The sequence below is a fragment of the Scylla paramamosain genome, chromosome 31 (assembly GCF_035594125.1).
Source record: "Scylla paramamosain isolate STU-SP2022 chromosome 31, ASM3559412v1, whole genome shotgun sequence".
In the NCBI taxonomy this organism is placed as follows: Eukaryota; Metazoa; Arthropoda; class Malacostraca; order Decapoda; family Portunidae; genus Scylla; species Scylla paramamosain.
This window is the reverse complement of record NC_087181.1, coordinates 14,593,669-14,601,499: the sequence shown is the minus strand read 5'-3', so window position 1 is coordinate 14,601,499 and position 7,831 is coordinate 14,593,669. Positions and strand designations below refer to the sequence as shown.

Below are 7,831 nucleotides of genomic sequence, written 5' to 3'. Positions count from 1 at the left end.
AGGAGCTGAAGGAAGACGAGAAGGAAGAGAAGGAAGAATAATGGGAAAAGTAAATCTAGGAGGAGGAAACGAAAGAGGAGGATTTAAAAGAGAGAAAAGGAAGACAAGCAAACGAAGAAGAGTTGGAGGAGGAAGAGCAGGAGGAGGAGGATTAAAAAAAGTGAAGGAAGAGGAGAGGAAGGAAGGAGGAAAGCAGAACTTGAAGAGGAGGAGAAGGAGGAGGAGGAGGAGGGGGAATCGAAGAAAAGTACGGCAGAAGAGGAAGACGAGGAGGAGAAGGAGGAGGAGGAACAGAATACAAAATACGAGAGGATACTGAGAGAGAGAGAGAGAGGGGGGGGGGACAAAAAAAAAAACAAATAGTAACACGGGAATTGGTCTTAACGAGGTAATTTGCGGTAACTACATGAACTAGTATATTGTATCTAATGAACGACCAAGGAAGCAGCAGGGCGAGGCGAGGGTGAACCTGAAAATTTACACTATTAAGGTGGTGAGAAAATGAGGAAGTTTGTACCAGTCTTTCTTATTTATCATCTAGTAATATTTAGATGAGAAGGACGAAGAGGAAGAGGAGGAGGAGGAGGAGGAAAAGACGGAGCGCCAAGAGGAAGGCCGGGCAGCAATAGACCTGTTGGCCCTTATGAGGCTGCCGGTGATAAACTACACTAATCTAATCTAGAGTAAGACACATGGGGGAATAAATGAGGGAGGGATGATAGGAAAAAAGAGTGAGAGGAGGAGGAAAAGGGGATGGGAGAAGAGAAATACGAGAGAGATAAACAGAAGGTGATAAAAATAATACGTTTTGGAGAGAAGAATGATAGGAAGAAGAGAATATGGAGAAGGAAAAATGGGAAAGAAAAAAATGCGGAGGATGAGAGACACGAGAGAGAGAGAGAGAGAGAGAGAGAGAGAGAGAGAGAGAGAGAGAGAGAGAGAGAGAGAGAGAGAGAGAGAGAGAGAGAGAGAGAGAGAGATAAACGAAGCTAATAAAAGTAATACATTTCAGTAAGTGGCTTCAGTAATTAGATATATGATAATTAGTCTGCCACGTGTAGGCCTGGTGGCTTCTTGCAGCTTCCCTTGTCTTCTTATGTAGGCAATCACACTCTTTATATTTCCCTTCTGATCGTCTTTTCAAAGCACTGCACCGGTTACAATTACGAGAAAGGCAAATAAAAGCACCTGTAACCTTTATCTTACCTGTCACCTTTTCTTCTTCCTCCTCCTCCTCCTCCATCTTCTCCCATGAGTCATTACCTGCGTCTCCTGTGTCGTCATCATTCCCTCTCCTGCCTTCACAAATTAACTCAAATTAACTCGCAATCAAGTCAGGTAACAATATTAACAAGGCAGGTGATTTATCTATCGTTAGTATTAGTTACAGGTTGTTTTAAATTCGGTTCTGGCTTGAGGTTTGTTCAATAAAGCTTGACATTTCTTTACTGTTTTGTCTGTTTAGTTTGTAATCTTATTATTTTCCTCTCTGTTTTTTTAGTTTTTTTTTTTCTGATAATCTTTCAGCAATTTTATACTTGCGTTTATTTTCTCTGATTTTCCCTCTGTTTCCCATTTTCCTTCAATCTCACATTATTTATTTTCTGCGGTTTTGACTTTGTATTTATTTATCTATTTATTTATTTATTTATTCATTCATTATTCACCGTATATATTATCCCTTCTACAGATACATTTTTTCGAAGTAAAATGGTGCTATAAAAACCTAACAGCAGTGAAAGGATTGATTTCTGATAAGCGTCTACAAGAAAATCTACATGAATAGATTTCGCAGTTTACAGCCAATTTAATATTTAGAGATGGCTGTAGAACAAGAAGAAATGTCTCAGAGTGAGTAAGGGAGAGATGCGTCAAATGGCAATGAAAGGCTAATTTAATATTTTTGTGAGCGTCCCAAGCCGTGCGCGGTGCTAATGTAATGGTATCAAACGTATCTCGTGCATCTCCTTCTTCCTAGGCACTTTCCTCTAATGCTCTCTCGACGCAGGGGTTCCGTGGTCAAGGGATCTCCCCCAGCGTGGGTTTTTCCTCAATAAATCCACAACTTAACACCCTCGTCTGTCTAGAATTACCGGGGAGGAAAGATGGTGCCAAGGTGTGTTGTGCGAGTGTGTGTGTGTGTGTGTGTGTTGTGTGTGTGTGTGTGTGTGTGTGTGTATGTGTGTGTGTGTGTGTGTGTGTGTGGGAGTGTCTCTGATCGCGACATTCTGGGATGGATATGCAAATTTACCGCATCAAATTTCCCCGCGCGAGTCCACTGTCCTTCATTTTTCGGGTCCCTCTTCAGTGGTGGCGGTGCAAATAACCCCATTTTTCCTCGGCTGTGAATTGTCTTAGGCCCAATCGAGTCTTTGGCCGGGAGGGGACGCGGGGAAGGCAACGCATCACTAAACCCGCGTCCTGAGCCTTTCAAAGAGGGACGCTGCTTTCAAGTGACGCTCTTTGTTATCTCCGCTCAGGCATAATGTTGGAGAACCATTAAATTACATCGTTTAAGGGACCATCTGACGCCGCTTGCCTCTTAAGGATCAGTCACTTATTAAGATGCAGGGGGGACGAGTCAATTCACGCTTTTTTTCCGCCGCCTGCGCTTCGAGCTTCGTCAGGAGAGTCATCCACCCAACGAGGCAGGACACAAGCACCTCCAGGGCCGCGCCGAGGACTCTACAGGAGCTTGGGTACGAAGGAGTGACGCGGGGAAGAGTTAAGGAGTTTTTCAGGTTAATTTTCACTTCTATAATCATTTCTTGTTAGCATCCTGGGTAGAGTAAGTGGTATTTGCACGGTCACGCGGTAAAGGAATAGAGAACAGGCGATTAATTTTGCGTTTTCTAATGGGACATACTTGGAGAGACTGCAGTAGAAAGAAACAATGTCTCTTAGAACGATGTAAGGGAACTGGGGGAAGGAATAGAGAATAGGCTGTTTGTGTTTTCCAGGCTCCATTATTTAAGAGACTGTAGAAATAAAAGTGTCTCTAGAAAGCTACAAAGTTAGGGAAATTTATATGTAGCAATGAAAGGTTAAATGTGACAGTTTAGTTATGAATGCGGGTAGGTTACACTTAGGTTACGGTGCCTCTATGGGCGTATCATCAGGTACTGCAGATGTTTCTTACAGGTGATATGGTGATTAATTAAGGTCACAGGTGTTCGATGTGAAGTTACCCTGGTTACTTATTCTTAGAGTTTCCATGGTTGTTATGGGTTATTAGTTACCACAGGTGTCAGAATACAGGTAGCTTCAATATAAGTCATGTATATGAAAGGTGTCCCAAGGTGTAAGTTGCCATTAGGTGTCAGTCACCAATCATTACTTTTAAGATTGTTACCTTCTCGTGTTTATCCTGAGTTATCTATTAAGTGGTGTTCTTAAAGTACTTATCCCTTCCTGTTTGTGTTTCCATTAGTTATTGTCGTTAGTTATTAGGTAATTGTCTGGTTTATCCTGTAGTAGTTATCGTCACTAGTTAATAGTTGGCATTCTTAAAATTGTTATCCGCCTCTGTTTATCCTGTATTAGTTACTACCATTACTAATTGTTATACGGAGTATTTAAGATAGAGATCCGCTTCTGTTTATTCTGTACTATTTATCATCATTACTAATTATTATATGGTGTATTTAAGTTGGTTATTCGCATCTGTTTATCTTTTATTAGTTATTATCATTAAGTAGTCATTATCACTAGGTTATTAGGTGGCGTTCTTAAGGTTATTATCCACTCTTGTTTATCCTGCATTAGTTATATATCGTTACTTGTTATTAAGTGAGTATAATTAATTACTAATTGTTGTCTTGAAGGTAGCTATCCTCTTCTTTATATCCTGTATTCGATATGCCATTGTTTATCATTAGTTGGGGGTTCTTAAGGTAGTCATCCCCTTCAGTTTACTCATTACTTACCGTTAGTTGTTATTAGATGGCATTCTTAAGACAGTTATCCCTTCCAGTTTATCAATTACGTACCGTTAGCTGATATTTAATGGCATACTCAAGGCAGTTATTCTCTCCCGCCTCCCCAGCCGTTATCAGGTACCTTCCTTTCACTGCCAGTTATTCCAAGTGTACAAAATCATTATGGGCGTGCAAAATCAGATGAGACGGGCGCGTGGTCATTAAGATTTATCAGGTACACGAGTTATTCAAAGGGCGGAGTTATCGGTACACCAGTTATCCTAATTGCCAGTTATCATCAACGGTGGTTACGATTGGGAGTTATCACGAGTGTACAGTATATCATGGGCGCGAGTGACAGCAGGCGGAGCAGTAATGGTGAATAGTAAAGGGCTGAATTTGTTATCAGTAAACAGGCAAGTTACCATGACCATGTGTTGTGATAAGGGCGAGTTATTGTCATCGTTGAGTTTAAAGAGTGATGTTTTGTGAATGAATCAATGGTTGTAGTATAAGTAGTGTATGTAGTATAAGGATGTAAGTGATGGTGATGTGAAAAGGTTTTGTTTGTAAGTAGGCTTTTAAAAGGGTTGATTGTATTGATGGTAAAAGTTATATTAAATGCAATAACAAAAAGGTAAAAAAGAAAAAAGTGAACGAATACAAATATGGCAGTTTGAATAAAAAAAGAAGACAGGAAAAGCTGAATTAAAGGCAAATGAGAAAAATATCAAAAGATGTTCAATAATGATAAACAAATCTTAGAAGGAAAACAGATGAAGGGAATGTTCAAAAGAAAAGAGAAAAAAATGCACGAAAAGAACATGGAGGTCTGAGGAAAGTTTTCAATCTCTTAAAAATAAAAATCTTCCATCGTATTCAGGGTGAGAGTGAAAATACTTAAATGAAGGAAGGAAAGGAAAGATGTGCTGGGAACGAAACAACTAAGAAAAAGTGCTAATATGGCGTTGGAGAGAGAGAGAGAGAGAGAGAGAGAGAGAGAGAGAGAGAGAGAGAGAGAGAGAGAGAGAGAGAGAGAGAGAGAGAGAGAGAGAGAGAGAGACCACGTGTAAAAACCAATTAAAGACAAACAGAAGCCACAGAAAAACGAAGAAAAATTGAGATAGAAAACACATGACTAAAAACCACCACCACCACCACCACCACCACCACCACCACCACCACCACCACCACCACAACCATAGCACTCGCATCCACAAATCCACGAGTGCTTAAAACACAGAACAATTTCAGCACGAAGGTATGCGACCTCAGAACTGGTATGTGTCTTGAGCTGTCAGTAGAGTTTGTGGTCACTCGCTCAACCTCGCCGCCCAGGGCACAGCGGGGCGAGGAGAGGAGCGGGAGGGGCGGGAAAGGAGGGAGGAAAGGGAGGGAAGGGAGGGGAGGGAACAGAATGACAGGATGAAGGTATGAAGGGGTGAGAGAGAGAGTAAGTGAAGAAGACGAGTGGTAGTGAAGGATGAAGGGTAAACATGAGAGAGAGAGAGAGAGAGAGAGAGAGAGAGAGAGAGAGAGAGAGAGAGAGAGAGAGAGAGAGAGAGAGAGAGAGAGAGAGAGAGAGAGAGAGAGAACCAAAAACAAAGGATAAGAAAATGACAAACAAATGAGACAGAAGAAATATGAGAGAGAGAGAGAGAGAGAGAGAGAGAGAGAGAGAGAGAGAGAGAGAGAGAGAGAGAGAGAGAGAGAGAGAGAGAGAGAGATCCTTCACCGGGCCAGCACATCCTTCTCAGACATAATTTTAAAGAGTTTCGTCACAAGAATTTCCTTTTCGGTGCCTGAGCCTTTAAATTATCTGAGGCGGCAGTTGTCGAGGAGTAGGGGGAGAGGGGGGAAGCCATTTGAGGGGTGGAAGGCAGGGCTGGGTGTTTGTGGGCGCGAGGGTTTGGGAGGGGGAGAGGAGAGGGAGGGACTGATGGAGGACACAAGAAAGATAGAGAAAGAGGACAGAAGTTAAACAAAGAGACATGTTTTGCTTCAGATTTCCACCTCAAGAACAAAATTGAGACAAAGTTGTGATAAAATGTTAGCAGAATTGTAACGAGCTTAAAATTTATTCACAGTATTTGAGTGTGTCATCTAATTACTGAAAGAAAATGGAGTGTGTTTTCCTGCTATATTGTTGACCACACCAATAAGGAAAAGTAGCTGTAGATTACAATTTTTCACTTTTTTTAATACTGTTGTTGATTTTTTTGTTTTCGTAGATTGCAAAATTTTTAGTTTGTTGTACTGTAGTTATTTTTCTTTTCTTTTAGTATTAAAGTTAATGAAATAATGAGATGAAAGGTTGTGAAACTAAACAGTCCAACAAATGTGGAAAAATTTACTGATGTTTGAAATCCATTATAAATAAAACAAAACGAAAGGAAATCACCACTTGGAATTAGTCACAGTGATATAAAAGAATAAGTAGAAACATAATAAATAAATAAACAAATCGTAACTCTTATGAATTCTCACTTAATAAATTAATATGGTGTAAGTTTGCAATATGATTTTAAAAAGACAGAGTAAAAGGCGGGATAGAACAGTTCAGACGTTTTAAAATACTTGCACAGTCACACCCCAAAACTTTGTTCACGTGTCTTATTGTTTTCCATTAATTTAACAGTTTCCTCTCAATCTTAAGTCCTCCGATGTGCTGCCTGTTACCTTATAGCACCTGAGAAGTGAAAGGTTACGGGAGATCAGAGGGCGCAGGGCTGAAGGAACACGCTAAGTACAGTGGAAGGGAGAACGTCAGGTTACAAGACTTCTGGTAGCGACTGTACTTTAATGTTTGCTTCGTAAATATTATACAGACTTACTCAATTACCAGATTTCATGTTATTAGCAATCCAAGTCTTAAGAGTCATGAGTAATCTGTATTTATGATATTTATAAATCTCGCGTCATATTACTATCATTATCATCATTGTATTACCGCCATCACTTTTATCATTCATTCCGACACAAAAACAATTCCAAGAAGAGATAACATGTAGGAAGGGAAACTGACACAACCTACCAATTTACTTTACACTTTTACTTATATTTCTGATTTATTTGTGTTCTTCTGAGAAAATTCATACACACCTTGGTTCTCCTTTTCCTCCTCTTCCTCTTCCTCATCCTCCTCCTCCTCCTCCTCCTCCTAACCCAACACTTCACGCTACCCTTTCCTTCAAGGCGCGGTGTGTCCTGTCCTTTGTAACATCCTCCGCTGTGTGATTGCAAACATGACTACACATATTCTGTTCGGTGTGTTTCCCCATATTTTTTTCTTTTTCTCGCTGCCTCTCAAATGTCAGTCTTTTATCCTGTTTCCTTCATCTTCTCTTCACCTTTGAAGTTTCGCTTACCTTGAATTTTTTTTATATTTTTACATCTTACTTATTATTATTATTATTATTATTATTATTATTATTATTATTATTATTATTATGTATACGCATTTGTTCTTTTTCCACTTGCTCTTTCTTTGGTATCCCTATTTACTCTCGTCTTATCTTCATCCACGTTTTCTTTACCATTCCACATTGTTTTCTTTTTTGCGTATCCTTATTCCTCACTTTATTCCTTGTCTCTTACACTCTACCCATAATTTTCTTTATCTTTTCCGTCTCCTGTTTGTGCTACGGAAGTTGGTCACAAGATACAAAAACTATTCGCTTAACTGGCGCTCCTGTTTCTCCTCAAAAACCTTTACTGTGACCTTTATCTCCTTATCTGTCCTTTAATACTATCCCTCGTTCTTTCATTTCCTTTCAACGTCCCCCACTGTATTCTTTGTTTCTTATTCACCTCCTAACATCCTCCTCCTTTGTTCTTTCACTTTTCTTCAACGTCCCTCACTATATTATTTGTCCTCTTATTCATCAAACATCGTCCTTATTCGTTATTTCATT

General features: G+C 39.9%; 1 protein-coding gene across 4 annotated transcripts in view; it reads left to right on the top strand.

Annotated features, from left to right (window-relative positions):
- LOC135088688 (tetratricopeptide repeat protein 28-like) overlaps positions 1–7,831 on the top strand; it is a 96,960-nt gene that overhangs the window by 25,124 nt on the left and 64,005 nt on the right. The window lies entirely within an intron of this gene.